Source organism: Pimephales promelas, chromosome 1, assembly GCF_988280905.1.
Source record: "Pimephales promelas chromosome 1, fPimPro1.hap1.1, whole genome shotgun sequence".
Classification (NCBI taxonomy): domain Eukaryota; kingdom Metazoa; phylum Chordata; class Actinopteri; order Cypriniformes; family Leuciscidae; genus Pimephales; species Pimephales promelas.
The window spans coordinates 37,567,362-37,590,772 of record NC_142769.1 but is presented as its reverse complement, the minus strand read 5'-3'; the positions used below and the strand labels follow the sequence as shown (position 1 = coordinate 37,590,772).

The 23,411-nt window shown below is 35.3% G+C and overlaps 1 protein-coding gene across 3 annotated transcripts in view; it reads left to right on the top strand.

Annotated features, from left to right (window-relative positions):
* Positions 1 to 23,411, top strand: part of tub (TUB bipartite transcription factor) — a 74,384-nt gene that overhangs the window by 8,549 nt on the left and 42,424 nt on the right. The window lies entirely within an intron of this gene.

The following is a 23,411-nucleotide window of genomic DNA, read 5'->3' as shown; positions in this document are numbered from 1 at the left end:
ACACGTGAGAGCCACACCCATGTCCAAATACATCACATTCTTATTAGCGTGATTTTTTGATTTGATTCCCCCAAACCAGTTCAGCGGAAACCCCACCCTGCAGCCGATACTTAAAATTGTATTGGTCATGTCAATCACATTACTGATTGTGCTTCATCATTAACTTTGTAACAGGAGGAAGCATCGAGAAGACTTAAACCTCACACATCATTATTTTTCATTGACTATACTTTTATTTCTCTTTTTACAACAGACCATACTTAAACCCGATCAAAACCCTTACCCCTAAAAACTCTTTCAGTCTGAAACCTACATACAACAAATCCGTTTTCCGGCTTCTGACATCACACTTGGATGTGGGCGGGGTTGGATGTCCACTGCAGAATGCTGCGAGCCCTGCTTGGGATCAGTTGGTCACTGCAAACTTAGCATATGAAAAAGCACAATAGCGTGCTGCTCCTGCAATTGCATACTGTACGTACTGCAAACAGAGTATGTGTGAACCTGGTGTTACTGCTTTAAACATTTTTTTAAATTGTTAGTTTAAGTTTATTTTTAGAGTTTATTTTTTGGCATTAGCTGTAGATATGAATGCAGTGTTGTTAAAAGATTGTGTTGAGTAATCGAAATGTAACATGCCAATGTTAATTTACCAAAACAGTCATCTCTGAGTTATTCAGAACAAGTTGAAAGTGCTTCCTTCCTTGTATTTTTTTCTAGCATTGGAACTCTGGAAGCATTATTGACTCTTTTTTCTTGTTAAAGGAGAGTGAGATCCATTTGGAGAGTGAGAGAGTGAGATTTAGTTTTGTAAAATTGCTCACATAAGCCTTGTGGGTGTTTACTTTTAAAGTACCCTTCTCATTTATCAACCTTCCTATAGAAGGAAGGAGGTTATTGACATTATTATTTAAGAGCAAGTCTTTAATCTGTCACTTCTAGGTCGCCAGTAGCCATTTCACAATTCATTTAAATGCATCCAGGTAGTGGTAGTGGTAGTGGAAGCGGCATCTTATTATTTTTCAACAGCAAGAGTTTCATTAAAGGTGAATTAGATCATCTTTTATTTCAACCTAGAAACTTTTCAACCATCATCAAGAAATATATAAAGCAGGCATATTAATACTTGTAAAGAAATTGTAAATGAAGTCTACCTTATTGGTTATTTGGGGTGCTAGAGCATGTTTAGCTGGTTCAATTATGTAATGAGCCCTCTGTCAGACTCAGCTGTTCGCTCAAAGGTTAGTCACTTCACCCAACTGTGCTTCTCATAGACTGTTCTTGCAATAGAGTAATTATAAAAAGTGTCTGCTGAAGGGAAGTAACTTAAAGGGTATTTTAAAATGAACAAAGTTTAGTGGTGTGTACGTTGAGGTTATGTTTGTTTCACCCCATGCATATAAGACTATATTTAACTCAATAAGATAACAAACTGTTTCTATGTTAAAGAAAGCTGCTACATCTGTAATGTTTTTGTGACTTGTATTTCATTTGCAAAGTTCATTTTTATTGAGTCACAATGCTCAAGGCCATTAATCAGGCAATTAAAAGTGTCCACTTTTTCTTTTGAACGGTATTTAAATACTAAAATGATATTGCATTCAATGAGATTCTCAGTTGATTATCTCAAAAAGGCTGGTGAATCATTCATGTTTTGGAGCTTAATTTTCTTAGATTTACAGTTGAAATTCTAGTAATGAAGACATATTGCATGTCATACATATATAGAAGTTTAAGGGTGATCGCCAACAGAAATGGAAACTTTTAAAGGTGATTTTCTTACTGTTTAGATTTTTTTGCACCCTCAGATTACCAATTTCAAATGGTTGTATCTCAGCCAAATATTGTCCTAACAAACCATACATCAATGGAAAGCTTATTTATTCAGTCTCATATATATATATATATATATATATATATATATATATATATATATATATATATATATATATGCATGTATATACAGTACCAGTATAAATGAGACAAACAACTGATAAATGCCAATAATCTGGTCAACAAGAAAACTGTGAGCTGTTATTCAGAAAGTGGTGGCATTATAGAGATTCATGACTTGGTGTGAGGAGAACAAACCATTGACCCCTGGGCAATGGAAAAAATGAGTCATCTATCACACATCATTTTCTACATTCGGACAGTTGTAGCAGAATGTTAGCAGAAAGACAAAGAATGCATTCAACACAATTTTAGCAGCTAAATATGGCAGACATGTTATAGTGGTAAATACTAAATGTTTGAAAATGATGTGCTGAGGGTTAAGTTAGAATGTTCTTGCATAGATGAATTGGATAAAATAAATTTATTGTAGCTTTACTTGTTGAAAAATGGTTCAATATACAGTAGCCCCACATATATATCAAGACATGTCAGCATGTGAAGACTGATACATGAGCAATAAGTTTTTTTTTCTGAAGACATAGTACTTGGTTATGTTTGGTTATGAAGCATATGGAATCTTTCTGCTTGTGCAGATGGACCAATTAGGTGGTTTTGTTCTAAATGAAATATTGAGGGAAAGCAATGGCATTTTAAATATGTTTGTTCTGGTCTGATGAATAAGCAATACAATTTGATAGGGTTTTACGTGAAAATGTATTCTCAGTCGCTCAGTTCCAAAATTCTATGGTGGACACATTTTATAGCATCATAAATGTGCTTCCATAGGCTGATCCAAAAGTCATTTTAATTGTCACGATCTGTAGTGAGAGAGGAACGCAGGGAGACCAAAAGCAGGTAGCCTACAATTGTTTTTAATTGAAATAAGGCTGAGCCGCAATGGCCGTGACAGGTAACAGATATTCTTTGCATCGAAGGTTAGTAGCTCACGTGACGGTCAACAATAAACCGACAAAGAAAGGGGGAAAAGAGAGACTAGAAATAGAGAGAGCGGTTAATGATAGAGAGCAGGTGTGGGAATGAGAGAATGAGAACCAGCTGAAGAAGATGAGTAATAAATAAAAAGTGTAAAAGGGAAAAGAAACGTGAGCGAAAAAAATTCAAACAGTGGCATGCAAGCAAACACAACCATAAAATTGACAAGATCCGACCACACTGAACTTAAACAAGGGAACTTAGGGGGCTTAGGGAACTTGGGTAACAGGGCACGGAACAAGGGTGCCAAAAATCCTTGACTGTAATACTAATTTCATGATTTGAATTTAATGGAGAAGGCAAGTCCATGATGTTATATGACAAGCCAAAGTGTAAAAAAAAAAAAAAAAAAAAAAAATCCAAAATGGCAGACAAGAAAAATGGTGATAATATATTTCAGTAAATACTGAGAAGTAGCAGATACGTTTTAAAAAAAAAACTGATAATTTTAAATTCATTATATTTATATTGGCTTAGCAACAGCAAACTCCATTATTATGCTTAAACATAAAATATTTGTTTTACTCCTTTTAATGAGTATTTCAAAATGTAGTGCTTTTGCACATACTTTTCATCGCCTTTTTGCAGCAAAGCACATAAAATAACACAAGCTGCACTGGTTACTTGGTGACATTGATGATTTTTGTCTTAAAAAGGATGAATTAAATATATATTTTTTCAGATATATAGAGGAAAAGAGGCAGTTAAAAAACTGTAACTAATAAGTGCACTGTATCTCATTTCACATCTCGCTGGATCCTCTCTTCGGCAACCAAACAAAGGAAAGTCTGCACCGCCTCGTTTGACCACGGCATATTCTTCCGAGTTGCTTTAATAATAATAATAGTAGTGGCCAAACTATTTAAAGATGGCGGGGATATTCTGGATACTCCATCTTGTGCGTGTAGTGATGACGCAGTGAATGGTGACGATTCTCTCTGACCAATCAGCATTCGGCATTGTTTTCACGTCACATTTTAGTCAGAACCTCGCCGGAGGTGATACTAAAAAAAGTACCAAAAGCAGGTACTGGTACAACTTTTACACAGTGGAAAACCAAACAAAGCCGGGTCGAATCGAGTCGAGCTGGTACTGTGTAGTGGAAAAGTGTAGTGGACATTATTGTCACCCCTGTGAGACTTTATGGCTACCTTTACAAAATCACACCACAATTTTTCACATTTAAACCAAATTACGCAAAAGCTTGTCGAGAATAATGTAGAAGCTGTTTTCATTGGTCATGACTGCCATAAATCAATGTGACAAGTCACACTGTAGTTGAGTTGACCTCAGGACAGCTTTGATTCAGTAACCTTGGCTTGCGGCCACTGCTGCTTATTACTTTCAAGGTGACACATGCTGATGTGATGGTGATGCACAGCTGTGGATAGCAAATGTTCTTGAAAAAACAAAACAAAAAATTCTTGGAAAATTGGATTTCATATTACATTTGTGAAGTGATTATCTTTATTTTATATAGACCATTTTGCAAGATGTAAACAACACTGGTCCAGAAACACTTCCTGTTTCAGTTTGTAACTGTTTTCTTTATTTCACATGTAAAGAAAAATCTTAAGGATGTTTGTTTAACATTTTGATTAAGTTTTATATGTTCTGTTGGTTGTATTTTATCCCAGCTTTTATGTAGTGTTAACAAAACTGTAACAGAAGTGCTTCAGGACCAGTTTTGTTTACATCTTGCAAAATGGTCTATATATATATATATATATATATATATATATAATTTGCAGTAGGGAGAGCAGGGATAATTGTAACACGTAACAATGTTCATGTAAAAAAACAAACATTTTTTTTAACAAAATGCCTTCAGTTGGCATATGGCATATGACTAATTAGGCCAATACTTTTAAAACAACTTTTTTTTACAACAAAGTTTTATGCTAAATATTATTTAAATTTAACATTGTGATACTTATACAGTATAAATGGGTTTTGTCTTATAGTGACAATATCAATCTTTTTTTCTTTGTGAAAACTGTTTGTGACACTGCATGGGATACTGTAAACGCGTGTTTCATCTTCATGAAGCTTGTGGTGTGAGTAAACTGGAGGTGGGGAATAATTATGAATGTAACACCTTATAGATTTCAAAGCAGCTTTACAGTGATAAACAGTAAAATAATAATTCAGTGACGCAAACAGTTCAACGCTTCAACGAAGCTTTAAAAAGATAATGGTCTCATTGTGTCTATTTAAATCTGTTCAATAAAGTTCAGCAATAAACCATTGGTGTTTAGTAGTAAGATCAATTGAACCATTTGTAAATTAAGAGAGCTTTAGAGACTACTTAGATAATTAGACCATTACATCAACAAATCTTTCTCATTAATGCATTCTCATCCCAAGTTAACCAGATGCAAAACTAAAGTGTCCCAAAATAAACTATAGTAATGGTTTATGATCATGGCCAAATGTTTTAAGGAGCACAGCTATTGTCTTGGAACAGAACGTTTTAATGACTGACATATTCCCGCAGCGATTACAGGTCTTGTAGTGATGTATTTTTACCTACAGTATGTATTCTACATAGTAAAAAGTGGTATTTGTTGCTGGAAGGAGCTATTTTGTTACCTGTCCGGAACCCTTAAAATGAGCTTACGATAATGTAGTAAATTTGTTTCATGACATGATAGGCTAATATGTTTTAACTTGAGTCAAACCTGTTAATTTACATCACCACATTAAGCCCATTTTATGTCAACATTTTTCAGTGTAATTTTTTTTTTGAGCAAAAAAATCTAATTAACTGATTTTTATTGAAAAACATTATTTTATTTCACCAAATCAACTTTAAACCATCAAACATCATTTTTATGGGTTAGATTAAGACTGCTGGACAGTTGACAGGCAAGACATTTTAATTCAGGCTTCCACATAAAAAAATGGTTAACATTTATTTGTAAGGTAACAAGGACAGCTGTTTAATGTTCAGTGTTTCTCATGTGACAATACTGTAGCATACTACTCTTGAAATATTATATGTTGCAATATTGTAAACTATATTTCACACACTTTTCTTCAAAAAAATAGTTGTCAGTTTGCTCTGTGTACTGGGCAGTAAGTAGTAAGTTAGTGTGCCATTTCGAACACAGCCTCTGTCTTATTGAAATTCATTAACTCGTTTTTCCAGTCAATTTTTTATCATAGGTATAATGAATCACTTGCAAAGTACTAAACCTTTTGACAGACGCGGTGACAATTTTGGGACTCTTTGACAGCATATGAAAGCAGATTACAGTCAATCGTTTAGTACATTCCCAAGCTAAAAAAGTCTGGAATTGAGTCTATGAACCTATTGAGTCTAATTCCTAAGCAGGAAAAGGAGAAAAAAAACAAAACACCCATGGTCCACCCATGGAAATAGCTTGCAGCAAAAATTAAGGTCCCATTTCTGGCACAAGAGCCATTGCCCTAAACATCGTAACTTTTTTTCTTTTTTCTTTTTCTTTTTCTTTTCTTTCTTTTTTGCATCCGGAAATGATTTGTTGCTTGACTAATCGATGCCCGGGTTCACAGAAAGGGTTAGATTAAGCCAGGATTAGGAACGTGCCTTAGAAATAGTCAAAATAGTCAAGTCAAATATATTTATATAGCGCTTTTCACAATACAGATTGTATCAAAGCTGCTTCACAGTATCAAACAAGACAACTTAACAGTGTTTGCTCATTCATGGAAAAAAGACAATCAAGTTTGGTAGAGCTGATCAATGTTATGATGGGTCATTTAATTTGAATATCCCCAACTGAGCAAGCCAAGGGCAACAAATAAAAACATTACTGGTGTGCATCTTGAGACAAAACAATAACAGTGGTATTTTATGATATGTCAGTGCAAGTTACTTTCAGTTAAAAACGCTCAAACATACATTTTAGTCTGTGATAGGCTTGAGCCTTGTCTGTGAAACCGGGCAAGTGTACTATAAGTATTCACTACTTCAAAAGGTTGACTTTAGCCTCTCAATCAGGTGCCAGCTGGCAATCAGAAGCAATCCACTGCCAGAAGTCCCAAGAGTTGTAAAGGACTGAAAGTCGATGATTGTGTTTTGGTTACTTCCCTTTATTTATTTATTTTATTATTATTATTTTCACCTACTTTAGCATCATTTAATTCCTATTTTGATTTCTAGTTCTTTTCTTCTGAATGCAGATAAGTAGAGATGAATGTACTTTAAACTATTCTTTTTTATATTTTCTTTAAATTTTTTCTGTATTTTTCTCTATTTAATTTGTTATAATATTAAATGCAAGCTCACCTTAATAAAATCCAAAAATGAAGTCAAACATTTTAGCACTAAGTCATCTGTGCTGATATGTCTCTGTGATGATTTTCCACAGGCCTTGAACATGCAGTCATCTAATAAGTGCAGTAACACAATGACAAATGTGTGATTCATCTTAACCATATATTTTAGCAGCAGCAGTCAGTGAAGGGTGGGTGGTGAGCCCGCTGTTACAGTGTTACTCTGCTTTCTCTTATGAAAATCTTATGAGACTGGAAAAGATTCATTGGTTACTGTTGAGAAAGTCTGTTTGGAAATCTTGTAATAGCTTTAAATGCTCATGTTGATTTTTTTTTATTTATATTTCACCAAATATTTTCACTCGACTTTGTTCTAGATCAAGTTATTCAGAGGTGCTTTCAAACAAAAACATGACTTTGACTGTGTCAAACATGGCCGTATAAATAACAAATTAAGATTTTTCCAGACATTACATTGCATTTTTTTAATGTCCTGTTGTGAACTTTTCCCTAATTTTCTCATTGATGCACCGCTTGCAACATCCTAATTTTGTACACTGCGAGTGCGAGATGCTCTTTGAAGTGAGGGCGTTGCTTAAAGCACTCTCTGTCACAATAATCTCCATGGGAGCCATTCATGTTCTGCATCATCTGACATTCACCACAATGTAGTCTTAACGGCACTTAAACAAATATAGCAGCTCAGGTATGTATAGTGTCTGTAGGATTCTGCCTATCGAGTGTACTTCCTGTCCTGAGGTGGCATAATTTAAATTTATTATTATTATATCATTTTTTTGTTTATTTGTTTTAGTTTTTTTCTGTTTTTTTGTTTTGTTCACTTCAGACTGAAATAAGGGCTTCCCGTACTGACATCTCACATTGTACATTGAAGTACAAATACTTTGTTACTTTACTTAAGTACATTTTTCACGTATCTTTACTTTACTTAAGTAGAATAAATAGTGCATACTTTTTACTTTTACTTCAATACATTTTGAAGCAATTATTATACTTTCTACTCCACTACATTTCTACAACTTCGGTTACATTTTCTGATCAGTTTTTCCCCTGCCAAAATGTAATCTGACCGTCCGTCCGTTGCATGTTTGTCTCACCAGTGACGTTTGGTTGCCATAGAGATATCAACCCGGTCACGGGCTCTGGTCACACTAAATGCGTCTTGCACGCAGTGCGTTTATAGTGCAATTTATACGCGAAAATTAGTTTTTACGTGCATAGGAAACGCACCGTGTGTAATATACGTTTGGTTAGGATTATGGCAAGCCAAGAGGTTCAGAATTACACCATAAAATAATCGCGTTTACTGCCATAGTTATTTACATATAGTAAGGATAAGCATGATGTGTATTGCAAGCTTGTTTCAGAAATGGTGACAACATTTTTTTTTTCCATCATTATTGAACATCATTATAGGAGTATTAGTTTGAATGAGTTAGAATTAAATGTTTTAATAATCATTAGAAAATAGACATTAAGAAAATAAATTATGCAAGTACTTTTACTTTTAATACTTAAAGTACATTTAAAATCAGGTACTTTTTACTTTTTACTTACAGTAAGTATGGTTGCAGTGTGTTACTTCTACTTTTACTAAAGTAAATATTTATCTGGTTATTTGTACTTTTACTTAAGTACTGAGATTCAGTACTTCCTCCACCACTGTTTAAATGTGAAAACAATTTGTAAGATGCTTCTCTTTACTAGGGGTGTAACGATACCTTCATGTCATGATTCGATACATATCACGATACTGAACTCACAATAAGATATTATTGCGATACTCCAAGACATATGATAAAAGGTTAACAAAAAATGTACTGTTGATTAAAATGCTAACTTTGATATTACTTTGTGGATTTAAATGAATAGGTTTGGACTTGGTGCTTGTAGTTGTAACCCAAGGACAATGGTGACACCAGAATAAAAATATTCATGATTCTGAAGCTGAAGAATTGTTTTAGACGAATATGCTTGTCCTCTGTCACTGACTATATATATTTAAAATAATGTCAGCCACTTGTTACTGGTTACATCAGACATTAGGCACTATCAGGACCCACACATATTCCCCATTGCATTATAATATTATTATTAATATTATACAATATATATAATGTAAAAAAAATGAAAATAAGTCTGAAAAAATATAATATTTTTCTCACACAGTAATTTTTACTTTGGGGGAACTATCCACGATACGTGTTGTCACTATCCACTATACGTATTGTTGCATTTTTGTATTGCGATATATTGTGGCACTATATATTGTTACACCCCTACTCTTTACACCCAATTGTCAGTTTGAATTTCAGTTTACCTGAGCTCTAAATATACTCGAAGAAAACATGCTCCCCTCTGTTTGTTTGCCAAGGTACAAAACGGTTCTGACATTTGCGATTTTACTAAGCACATTGCACCAGCACGTACTGCAGCTTGACAGTACATGAATACTTTAATACTTAAAGTACAGTTAAAATCAGGTACTTTTTACTTTTTACTTACAGTAAGTATGGTTGCAGTGTGTTACTTCTACTTTTACTAAAGTAAATATTTATCTGGTTATTTGTACTTTTACTTAAGTACTGAGATTCAGTACTTCCTCCACCACTGTTTAAATGTGAAAACAATTTGTAAGATGCTTCTCTTTACTAGGGGTGTAACGATACCTTCATGTCACGATTCGATACATATCACGATACTGAACTCACAATAAGATATTATTGCGATACTCCAAGACATATGATAAAAGGTTAACAAAAAATGTACTGTTGATTAAAATGCTAACTTTGATATTACTTTGTGGATTTAAATGAATAGGTTTGGACTTGGTGCTTGTAGTTGTAACCCAAGGACAATGGTGACACCAGAATAAAAATATTCATGATTCTGAAGCTGAAGAATTGTTTTAGACGAATATGCTTGTCCTCTGTCACTGACTATATATATTTAAAATAATGTCAGCCACTTGTTACTGGTTACATCAGACATTTAGCACTATCAGGACCCACACATATTCCCCATTGCATTATAATATTATTATTAATATTATACAATATATATAATGTAAAAAAATGAAAATAAGTCTGAAAAAATATAATATTTTTCTCACACAGTAATTTTTACTTTGGGGGAACTATCCACGATACGTGTTGTCACTATCCACGATACGTATTGTTGCACTTTTGTATTGCGATATATTGTGGCACTATACATTGTTACACCCCTACTCTTTACACCCAATTGTCAGTTTGAATTTCAGTTTACCTGAGCTCTAAATATACTCGAAGAAAACATGCTCCCCTCTGTTTGTTTGCCAAGGTACAAAACGGTTCTGACATTTGTGATTTTACTAAGCACATTGCACCAGCACGTACTGTAGCTTGACAGTACATGAAGGGTCGGCCTAATTAAACGCTTAAGCTCTTGTTTCAAAGGTCAATTTTCGTGGCCGATCTGCCTCCCTTGGCACTGATTAGATGTCTTTTGTCTGCAAAACCTCCGCAGTAACACCCCCTTCACTGCTCTTCATGTCTTGACAAGGATTCCTGAAATGAGTGTAGGTGGCAGTGCCATTTCATTACGGATCTGATGATGAATCGGAGAGGTTTGAGAACTGAGGAGCGGTTGCTAATGGTTAAAAGGAGAACTGCAGTGCATTCTTGGGTCTCACCAGCTCTGGCCCACATGAGGAACCCATGTGGCTTGTTGCTATGGTGAACAATCATGTTGGAGATACTGTGTAGAAGTTGACAGGAGGAAGCACGGCTGTGGGCAATAGGACTGCCATAGAAATTAGAATCCACTCTCAGCACAGGTGCATAAAGGGATGGATAGTGACCGCTTTATATGTGAGATTGACATTGAAATACCTTGTAAATATGTCATTTTGATAGGATGCTTGCATGCAAAGAGCAGTTTCAAGAACGCTGTTGTAAAGAGCTTTATTTATGTAAAGAGCCAAGAAAGTCTTCATAACTGCTTCATTAAAATTTCACATACTAAGTTCAGCTGTGGCAGTCATGGAAATTTAAATACAGTATTGCATATATTGTTGTTATATAGGCCTATACGGCCTCTCTCTCTCTCTTTCTCTCGGTGCAGAGTGTTCGAAAGGAGTTTTTGAGTGAGTTTCAAACTTTTTCTCCTTCTAGATTAAAATATATTGCTTGGGCTTATTAAAACAACAGCAGTGTTCAAATCCGATGAGACCGCTTCAGTGGAAGATTGTTTAATTGCTGTTAGTAATGCAGTTGGTGTGTTGAACATCTTGATTGCAGCGAGAATGAACAAGGCAGTGATTTTTCTGAGGGAAACATCTATGGTTTTAATTTGGTTGATCCGGTTGGTCTAATCCTTCGAAAAAGTTATCCTTTCCCTTTATCCTTTTATGGCAAGATCAAAATGCTTCTGCTTTTAAACCCCCCAAATTAAAGTATATCATGTCATTCAGATGTCACACATTCGTGATTTTAAATGCTGAGTTTCAAAACCTGGAAGTTGCTGTAAAACTGATATTGAATTGGAAAGGTTATCTCTGTTGATTCAATGAAATGCTTCACCTGCGGAAAATAGGGTAATGTGAAACAATCGTGTCCTTTGAATGTGAAGGCTGAAAAAAGAGAAGGAGGGTAATTCCATAACAGAACAGGTACTTCTCTGGATAATAATAATGCAAAAAATAATGATGAAGATGAAACCACTGCTTTACCTAACAGTGGAGAGGGTTTTTAGAACTTTTTTAGAATTCTTGGAGAGAGGAAAGATTATATTTCCCATCTTTAAGTCAGCAGTTTACTGTACATAGCATGGATGCCATAGTAGAAAAAAATGAAGACAAAAAACAGTCCTACTACATTTTCATTCACAGTACTATTTTCAGTACTACTTTCGTTTCCACTGATCCTTCTGAAATGAATATATTTCTTCTATGCAGCTTAGTGGAAGAACAAGGCAAACCACAATTCACCCGTCTAAAGAAGAGAATCTACAACACAAATGGAAACGAAGGCTTTTGCTATTTATTTTTATGAAGATGTATATCTGAGGCATACTGTATAATGGAGTAGAAGCAGATATACTTCTGAGTGACTTAGCACAATTACCTAAGGACAAGATGGATCTTGAGAGTCCTTTGACAATGGCTGAACTTTCGAGAGCTGTCCAGGAGTTGAATTCCGGAAAGTCACCTGGTTTAGATGGTCTTCCAGCTGAGTTTAATAAGGCTTTTTGAAAGTTAATTGCTCAGGACTGTATAATGTTTTGTTGGAAAGTATTTAAAGAGAGGTCCTTCCACCTTCCGGGTTTTAACTTTAATCCCCTAAAAAGGAGACCTTGGCTGTTTGAAGAACTGGCGTCCCTTCTCCTTGCTTGCTGTGTGTTGAGCTCAAAATCTTTTCAAAAGCCTAAACCAACAGAATGAAGGGCTGTAATTTATAACGATCAGTCCCTTACCAATTTATATTTGGCAACCTTTTTTTTTTGGTTAGAGACATTATTACAGTGTCAAAAAACTTCACTCTTTGGACCAAAAAAAAGGATTATGGAGTGGACCATCATTATTGATTTAAGACTCTTGGGGCTTTTGGATTTGGTCATAATATTGTGTCCTTTATTAAGCTCATGTATGATATTTATAACATATTAAGAGTAAATGGCACATTAACAAGGCCCTTTCAGTGACAAGAGGAATAAGACAAGGGTGTCTTTTCTCAGGTTCACTCTATGCTATTTCTGTTGAGACTTGAGTTGAGAAAAAGACTGGTAATGTCCTTTGGAGTCCTAGAATTATAGCATATCAAACAATGTAAATCTGATAATTAGGAGTTCAAATGATACTGATTTTATGTTTGAATATTTTTTCAGAAAGCACTTCTGCATTTAAACTGGGAAAAACAAAGTTTTGTTAATGGAAGACTGGCATAGCACAGGACATCAGTTGCCGCAGATGTTTTGAAAGTTCTTGGAACTGACCAGTATATGGGAAAGAACTGGGAAGGAATGGTTGACCGGGTTATTGGTATTCAAAACAGGAAGTGGATTCTCTCACAGCTCATATAGAGGACGATGCCTGGTAATTATTAATCTGGCAGCTTCAATGATGTGGCATAAGGTCACATTGATTTTAAAGGTTCAAAGAGCTTTTGCTGTTGTTATTTTGGAATTGCCAACATTGGCTTCCTCCTGGGGTGTTTTGTCTTCCCTTTTGCAGAGTGAGGCCAAGGCCTTATACATGTTGGAAACAAATGCAGCAATGAATCTATAAATATTGCAAAAACTATGTAGCTGCTTTGATTGTATGCCATGGATTGATTATTGTTTGTACAGTTTTAAAGATCTTGGAAGAACAAGATCTTTAGAAAGAGTTATTTTTAATTGAGAAGTCTTATGTTGCAAATGTGTATTGTTCTCTTTTTAAATTTTATGTATCAATTTTTTCAATCATAGAGTTGGTTCAAATTTTCAAAAGTGGATGAAAATTTTGATCTTCAGAACCTTTGTTTCTCCCTGAATTCACTTCATTTATATATTATTCTTTAATTAATGGCTTGATATCTACAGGTAAGACATTTCCTGCATTAAAAGTTGTCCCAAATATGTAATATTGAAGAGATTTTTTTGTATATATTTAAGTTTTAAGTAGTGGTTTTAAGGTTAAGATTTAAAGGGATACTCCACTTTTTTTTTTTTTTGGAAATAGGCTCATTTTACAACTCCCTCAGAGTTAAACAGTTGAGTTTTACCATTTTCAGATCTATTCAGCCAATTTTCTGATATTTAGAAGAATATCAGCAACCATATAGTATATAGTATATAGTATATGACTTCCATAGTATATATCAGTCTGGTTACTGATATTCTTCTAAATATCAGAAAATCGGCTGAATGGATTCGAAAACGGTAAAACTCAACTGTTTAACTCTGGGGGAGTGGTAAAACGAGCCTATTTGCCAAAAAAGTGGAGTATCCCTTTAATATGGTGAAGAAAACGGTATCATATTTGTGTTAAATCAGCACACGATCAGTCGAAGTAAAGGATGGATATGGAGGACTTTCCTTTCTGTGCTAATTTGACTAATTTTAATGTAAATCCCTAATGGAGGCTGTTGTATATATACAGTATGCCTAAATGTGTGGATGGACAGTGAATACTTTAGTGTGTTGGCTACAAACATCTTTGTTTCTAAATTTAATAGAATTGTGTTACTTGAATATTCTTTCTTTTGTTAGAGTTCAATGCTGGTTCCACTTGTACTCTTGGAAAAATGAATAATTTTCTTTTACAAATACCCTTTTTATTTTTGGTGGTAAAGCAGTCGTGGAGCGAACAGTGCGTGCTTGTCAATTTTCTTTTTTTTAAAGGGCTAAACCAAGTTCGAATTTAAGTAGCTATTTAAGTGGCATTACAAATTGATAATGTACTTTTTTATGAATGGGTGTCCCTTATTTTGCCATACTGAAGGTAGCGACAACCGAAAACGACTTAAAAAGTAAAAAAGAAGGTCTTAGTTGTCAACAAATGATTTCATCAGTCATTCACTAAACGAATTGAAGGTGACTGCAAATACAAGAACTGTGAAAATGAAAGCAATAACAGAAATTATGAAATAATGTATTCATGTTGCAGTGCATTGTTGGGAACTCTTTTTATATTGTTATCAATTCAACAACTTCCTCTGTTCTCAAGTTCGTTAGAAACGCAGAAAACAAGTCACAGCAAAGGTGCTTACTCTGTTTAACGCACGCTGTATGGCAGCGCTTCCTATCTTATCACGCTTTCTCAAATTAATCTGCGCAAGGAATTTAAACACCATCAGAATAAAGAATCAAACTGCAAAAAATCACATGGTGTGAAAATAGAAGCAATGAACCTGCACACACCAGTTAACCCACTGTGACTTCCTCTGCTTTCTCGTGAGTATTTGCCATGCCTTATTATATTTATATTTGTTTATTTTAAATATATTTTGAGTTTTGCAACAAAGAAACCCATCATGTATGTTTACAGGAAACGAAGACTTTGATGAGGACAGAGTTTAACATACTGTACAGTAGATTACTTGTGCTTTCTGTAAGTGCAGAGCAGCTTATAGACTGGCACACATCCCCATGAATATAAATGAAGGACCTTCACAGGTGCTGTATGATGGAAAGCTTTGTGCATGCATATGTTTGAAGGAATGGAAGAGTGATTAATGAACGTTGTTTTAGTAAAGCTGTAGGCTGTAAGTGGGTTAGTAAGCTTGCTGATTAAATAAACGGACACAATTTATATGAACTATAAACTATAACCTTTTCTATCTGTTCAGTTACAAATTGTGTTTGGTTCAGATTGTGGCTGATTCAATTATTTTTGTTCTTTAAATATTATATGATGTTGTTGTTGCCTATAGCTTACATCTGTATATCAGAATGAAAAGATGGATACATTAGATGATTTATAAGAGTGTGTTACACTGGTGAAACTGCTGAGAATTTTATTCAAGACTAGTACTCCATCTTGTGGCTATATACAGTATCTTAAACCAATAGGCCAGTGTTTGGCTGGTTAGAAATTTTATTTTAATATGCAACATTTAAATGTCCAATATTTCTTTATATTGTCGTAAACCTTTTTTCAGTGAGTGACTGTTTTTGACGGCTCTTAAAAGCACGAAAATGACTTAGCCAGTCTGTTGCTTGCCACTTCACAGCTCAGCATTGTCACAAGTTGGGATTGTGTGCAGTCTTGTCGTGCGATCAATGAATCAGCATTGTCATGTCAGGAAATCATTTTCCTGCAGCCAATGAGCAAAAAAGGCAGAATTAAAATGACACACTGTCCAGGGTGATTGACAACAGCCTTTGAATGGGAATGCTAACTGCTATTGCTAGGTATTTGGCATAAACACATGGGTTACTGGTTAAATTTAAGTTTAATTGTATATTAAGAAGACTCTTATTCTTTTGCTTTACTGTTCATCACCATATAACTTAAATGTTTGATATTGACAACCTATATGTCCGTCTGTCTGTCTGCCTGTCGTCTATCTGTCTGTCTATCTATGTAATCACGTTCACCATTTATCTTTCTACAGTGACATTAATAAGAAATATTTCATGAGCAGCATGTTGAATGACTTCTGAAGGATCCCGAAGACTCATTCTAATTCAATAATTCAGAAAATTCAGCTTTGCCATCAGTGAAACAATTTACATATTAAAATATAGCCTAAAAATTAGAAAACTGTTTGTAGTAATATTTCACAATATTATGTTTTTTTTACTGTACTTTTAATCCAATAAATGTAGCCTTAGTGTGCATAAGAGACTTCTTTTGCATGCAAACATAAAAAAAAATATTACCAACCCCAAACTTTTGAACGGTAATTTAGCTATTTTTCATATACATAAATTTCAGTGTCTTCTTGGAACTTATGTCTGAAATTTAATTCCATGGTACAGTCAATGTTAATTCTTCAGACAAAAATTGATGATCAAGGAGGTCATTTCGTATTATTTTCCACTAGATGTCAGTGTGAATCCTTTCATTGAATTCCATAGCATGTGGCTTGTTGAATTGATGAATACCAACTGGATTCATTCCATAATGTATCTGTTTTAATATCAATGATTGGTTGTATTTTTTTCTATATGGAAGTATAATGTATTGTAAATACAGACTTTCAGATTTATATCAGCATGGGCAGTTAACAAAGTCGTTGCTCTGCATGGCTCTTCTCTCTGTTGTTGTGTTGCCTCTCTGCAGTGTTGTGATAAGGCATCTCCTTTCATAGCTCATCGGCGTATGCGAGTACTACTACAAAAGCAGAGCTGAGGGCTGCACTGCACATGATGTGCTTCATAGGCTGACTGTGTTCCATTTTGTTCTTGATTTTTTTTTTTTGGCAGTAATTAGTCTCTTGTTGCTATGGTTGTGGACCACAGTGTTGCAGTGCTTGTGCTAGATGAAGCAGCCAGACGTTGAAAAGACGTCATGTCATTAGTAGCAGTCGCGACAGTGTGAAATGCAGACACACTCACAGACAAGTGTGCGTAATCACAGAAATGTCATAAAGTAACCTGCAATATTGGAACGGTGTAATACTTGGGATTCTTTGGTCCTCATTCAGTGCTATTTAAGAAGGATTAGATGTGATATTTTGGTCCTGTAATCAAATGTGCCACCAGAAGCAGCGTGTTTATGGGGGGAAAAATGAATTTAGACATGTTTTAATTATCTCGCAAAACGGGACGGGCGAACAGACTTTAACCAATCTTCAAACAAAGGGTGGACATGCCCAGCAAATTATATGGCAATTTATAATGGTTCATTTATGAACAATTTTTGGTAACTGAAATAAAAATGCAATCATATAGAAATATTAAATGATATGTTTAAACTTAAACTAAATGATAAATGCTGCCTTGGTAATTAACTGAAATAAAATAAGTTTGAGATGAAATGCTAACATAACTAAAACTGAAAACCAAAACCAAAATGAAAATTTGAATATACAAGAATTGATTTCAGAGTGTATATTCAAAATATAATAAATACTATAATATTATATAAGATAATACTAAAATAACTGGCATGTCAGTATTGTTTCAGTGAAGTTGGGCTGTAACAGACTTTACTGTCCACCATGGGGTGCTAGAAATATTTTCACATAAGAACAGGAGAGTGTTTGTGAAAATGACAAACTATCGTCTTTAATTTTATCTACTAATACTGATAATGTAATCATAGTAAAAAAAGAAAATAATATTATTACTAATCTTTAACATGACCTTCATACTTAGTAGTTCAGTCAAATAATCTGCTTCACTGAATCGTCATTCTTTTTTGAATTTTCACAATATCACCATAACTGAATAGAGTACCTTTTGTTTGTCATCACCTGTTTGACGTAATGACATTACCTTGACAACCATGCACACATAGAGGTTACCATGGTAACTAAAATTAACAGCACCTTGGAGTGGCTCTTCTTTGTACTTGCCAAGTCAAAAAAAAAGAGAAAAAAAAAGATTAGGTTCACAAGGTAGACAAGCAAGGGCAACGTTGTATATTTGCATATATATTTTCAGAATTAATCACGTCACCTTTCGCTGCTTCTGTCCTTTCCAGTAGCAGATTTCTGCCTGATCTTCATCTCAACCAGACACCTCCATCTGTCACGATCGACTGTATCTTCCTTCTCTAATCCACACCACTCAATGTCTGTCTTGATGGTGTCTTTCCAGCAGTGCTTCTGCCTTTCCCTCTTTCTCTTTCCTCCTACTTGCATCTCCACGGCTCTCCATACAGTATGTCTCTCCGGCACACTTTTCCAAACCACTGTAGCATTCTTTTCCTCATCAGATCTTGTATTGGCATTACTTGTGCTTGCTTCCTTACCTCTTCATTAGTTTGGTGTTCCTCTAGACTTATTTCAAGACAGTAAATCAGCAGAATCCCCATCTCACACGATCCTATCTTGTCTGCCAGGTTTCCTGTTATGGGCCATGTCCCACTTCCGTATAATAGGGTCGGTCTTATGGCTGTCCTATAGATGAGCGTTTTTAACTTTGTTGGTATTTTCTTATTGTACAGAACTCCTGTCTGCCCCGTCCATCTATTACATTCTATGCTTATCCTCAACTCTACATCTTTCCCAAAGATTTGCATGCTTTGTGCCGTCATACTCTCTCAATCAGGTGGCAGGTGTTTGGTCTTGCTTCTGCTTAGCTTTGGTCCAGTTTTTCCCTCCATATTTCCAGTCTCCTCTCTAATTCCTTTTTATCCTCATGACCTCATCACTTATAATAACGTCATCCGCAAACAGCATTGCCCTCTCATATATCTTCCGTGATCACATTCATAATAAATTATGAATAGTAGTGGGCTGAGTGCTGAACCTGTGCTGAATCTCCTCTCTCCAACATTGGTAATAACCTGCATCATGCAGTCCTTGTACAGTACATATCTTTGATGATATCAATGTATATCTCTGGGACCTTTCTTAACCTGATGCAGTGCCAAATCAGGTCTCTTGGTATTGTGTTGTATGCTTTTTCCAGGTCTAAGAACACCATGCGTAGCTCCATGTTAAATTCTCTATATTTCACCTGTGGCATCCTCAGGCAGAGCTCATGGGCTTGATGGTTGATTTTTCCTTTCTGAAATCCATATTGGTTGTCGCTGTGCGTCTTATTCTCGCTTCTATCACCCTCGCCCATAACTTGAGAGAGTGGCTTAGGATCTTAATTCAGAATTAATCACATAATATATGATAGTTGGATACTGTCCCAGTGGATTATTGATATTATTGAAGAACATTTCATTCATCACATGGTCTCATATTGATATTTTGATGGTATTCGTCCGTTGCTTTGAGCAAAGATGTTTGATTGATTGAGCACTACCAGAGACAAATAACTAGTCCCTTTTCCTTCTTTGGATTTTGACTTGGACATTTTGAGCACTGGTCGTCGTCACCTCACTACTACTTGTCACTTTATCGTTCAGCAATAAGACTCTTTATTAGGTTTAAAGTCTTAAATCATCTAAAAAGGCCTCAAATTAAATCCCAATGCCTGTGTGGATTGCACTGACAGTGAAAAATGTAGGTTATTTTAGCTGTGGCATTTCGGAGAGCTGTGTGGTTGTCAGATGATATCACTGAAGTAGATTCAGATTCAAAGCATTTTGTTATGTTTTCCTACACTAAAGATGAATGATGCATGTCACAGCAGTGTTGTAGTCGAGATCACCTCACTCGAGTCCGAGTCGACACCGAGACCAGAGAGAGTCGAGTCCGAGTCAAGACCGAGTCCATAGAGAGTCGAGTCCGAGTCGAGTCCGAGACCAGAGACGGTCGAGTCCGAGTCGAGACCGAGACCAGTGAGGGTTGATTACCAAATTTACTTTTATTTACTTAGAGAAATCCTTTTTTTTTACTGAATTTACTTAGAGTTTAAAAAATATGATCAGTTTAGGGTAAAAAGGCCACATAGTAGGTGGTGTTAAAAGTAATTTTATTACAATTTGTCATGCGCAGTTGCGCACTAGAAAATCACCAATCACTGGGCGTGTCAATCAATTTAAAGAAATATTTTATTAACATACATTAATAATCATGAAAAATATTTTTAATTGAACTCGAGTGGACTCGGGAATAATTCCGAGTCCTAAAAAAAAAAATGTTTGAGTACGAGTCAATTCCGAGTCCAAATGGACACGAGTCCATGACAAGACCAAGACCATTAAAATATGGTCTCGAGACCGAGTCCGAGACGAGTCCGAGTCTCGAGTACTACAACACTGTGTCACAGTGCTCATCACTCACCCCTGAAAACACATTTACTAGCTGTGTATCTAACCCTGCATTATTGTAATTCTGAACATGTTTTAGTTTTCTGTTTATTATTTTATTTAACCACCAGTATGTCATTTAGCCACTGCAAATCAAGACACATCCACATTGACCGGATCCACATTGTTTAGTTATTTTTTTGCTACAGTTATTATAATAACAGATGAGATCTCTCCAGGTCTACTGCACCAGTGGCTTGACCATGCTGACGTTTTCAACCTCAGATCACTCTCGGACAGTGTATGCGCATGTTTCAGCATGGTGCTGGAGAGGAGCTGGGGAATTGTGGACCGCAGTGAGGCTGAGTTGCTTAAAAGTGTGGAGAGTAGTGTTGCATCACCTTGTGCCTTCTGGTTCATGCACCTGCGCTTTGTACGAGGGCCACAGCTGCTGTGTGTTACACTGCTCTTTTGATGAAATGGAAATTAACTTTCATTTAAAATTCTGAGCATTCTGGACACTGGAATGAGAGAAGAATGCCAAGTACTGTTGTTACAGCTTCAGTTGACTTGTTAAGTTGACTTGGAGAAATTAAAATAAACACATGAGACAATTGTTGACATCATACAGAAAGAGTATAGCACAGAACTTATGGTTTTTATTGGACTACTGTATATTGGTGAGAAATAATTACATTGAATGAGTTTGGGAATGTGTTCTATATATGAATATATATATATATATCCAAAATACAAATTTTGGCTTTGAAAAACCAGCACAAAAGTAAAGATTACCTGGTCCTGGATAGCAGAAGATAGTTTTTCCAAATCTAGATAATTCTGATCCAGGTTTCAAAAAACTTTTTTTTTTTTTTTTTTTTGGAACAACTAGGCCTTGGAAATTAAATATTTTCCAGATAACATTGTAAACACACGCACACACACATATATATAATGGGTATTTGTTCATGAAAATACACAATACACTACCCCTGAAATGTTTGAGGTTATATACCTTAAAAAACAAAAAAACTAATTATACTTTTATTCGGCAAGGATGAATTCAAATGAACACGTAATTAAGCAAACAAAAAATGATCACCACAAAAAATCAGCACACCACAATTTCAATAATATTAATTAGCATGATTGGATGTCCAGCCATAAGAGTTGGCATGGCATTATACTTGCCTTCAAGCATAAATACTCATTCATACACATTACATAAGTTCTGTTGCAGAACTAGGGCGAGTGCTTGTGCGTAGTCATTCACCCTGAGGTTCCAGACATCCTTGTGTGTCTCTTCCTCTTGTCTGAACTACTGCACTCTTGCAGTATTTGTTTGTGAATGTTCATTTTACTTGCCTGGAAGTATCAAGCACTGCTTTGGCTTGGCATCTTTTTCGTTGCGTCTTCAGTCCCTGTACACCACCTGAAAACGCATGAGCTTCTCTGAGAATCAGTTAGCTCAGAACAAATGGCACCAATGACGATCCTATTCTAGAGCATCCTATTCAAAGCATCCCATTTCGATCTCTTATGCTATCAGAAACATTCATCTTAATTATCCCAAATGTCAAACGGCTTTTGCATGTCAATCATGATCATCACAATGTACGGAGTACATCGCAGAAAGCAAATTAGAAATGAAAGCTACAGTGTAGGGGAAGTTTATTGGTCATACGAATTTGAAACCACGTGACGGTCAGTGAATGGTGACAGAACATACATGATTTAAAAAAAAATGCTATAGTGAATAGTCTGTTCATACTCACTTCCCTAAGGAACATCTCTGGCTTCGTAGCCATGTCATAGTGCTCTCCAGAGCTGAAACATGTTTCTAATCTGGGCATATTAACCTGAAGCTCTGCTCCACTAAATGAAATGAATGAGGGAGTATGCGATTTGGGATAAAGACTTGGCCTCGTTAAGAGAGCTAATGTAGACCCTTTGTTGAATTGTCACCATTCAGACAGAACATCTTACAGTGTTCACGAAATAACCATATTATGCACTTATTAAATGCAGTGGCAGTTACTTAAAATTCTAAAACAAAAATTTAAAAACTATAAATGTCACAGAGCATTTGCAAACTTGAACTGGTAGCATGAAGGCTGACTTTGATATTATTTTTTTATTATTATTATCGTATAAATATCTGATTGTGTGTTGTGGCAGAGCTGCGAAGCCATACAAAAGAGACAATAAATCTTTTCTGTCTGTTAGGGAAACATTTTAGTCTTAGGTTTTGTTATATCATTAAGTATTTGTTGCCATTCTCATTTTTTATTAAGTATTCAATGTTTTTAATGGTAGCTGCATTGCTGTTATTAATTTTAATTGCAAAAAAATAAATAAAAAATAGTAAATTGTATTACAAATAAAATTATTTTGATTCAAGCAAAACCTCATGGATTTTCTGTTGGATAAGTATAATTGTATGATCAAATTCCTCTAATACATTTTTAAATGAAATAAAGTCCCTTTGTAATAATGTTGGATGTAGAAAATGAATTGTTGACGAAAAGGACTTTGAGATTTACACATGTAACTTGACCTAAACACCTTTACGTGAACATGTTTTTCATCCTGAGCTGTAATAAGTGGACAGACTTGGAAAAATACACACAGTCCACACAGTTTAAGAGTTCAATGCAGAAAGATGCTTTCTGCTGCCAGACTATTATCAGCACAAGCTAATGCAGCCATGTTAAACAAACCATTACCTTGTGGACAGAATTGATAATGCTGAAGTACTTTCTGGTTTTGTATTTTTCAATACTCCAGTGTCTCTCTTTTATCATGAGTAATCTATTAATGAGATCTAAATGTCACCGTATAGACGAGACTGCACAGACCATCAGCCAACATTTCTCGTACTTCCTCTTAGCCCTTCCCCATCTCTCGCCACTCTTCACCACATAAAGATTTACTCCTCCGTTTGGAATAAAGACTCCTCTGT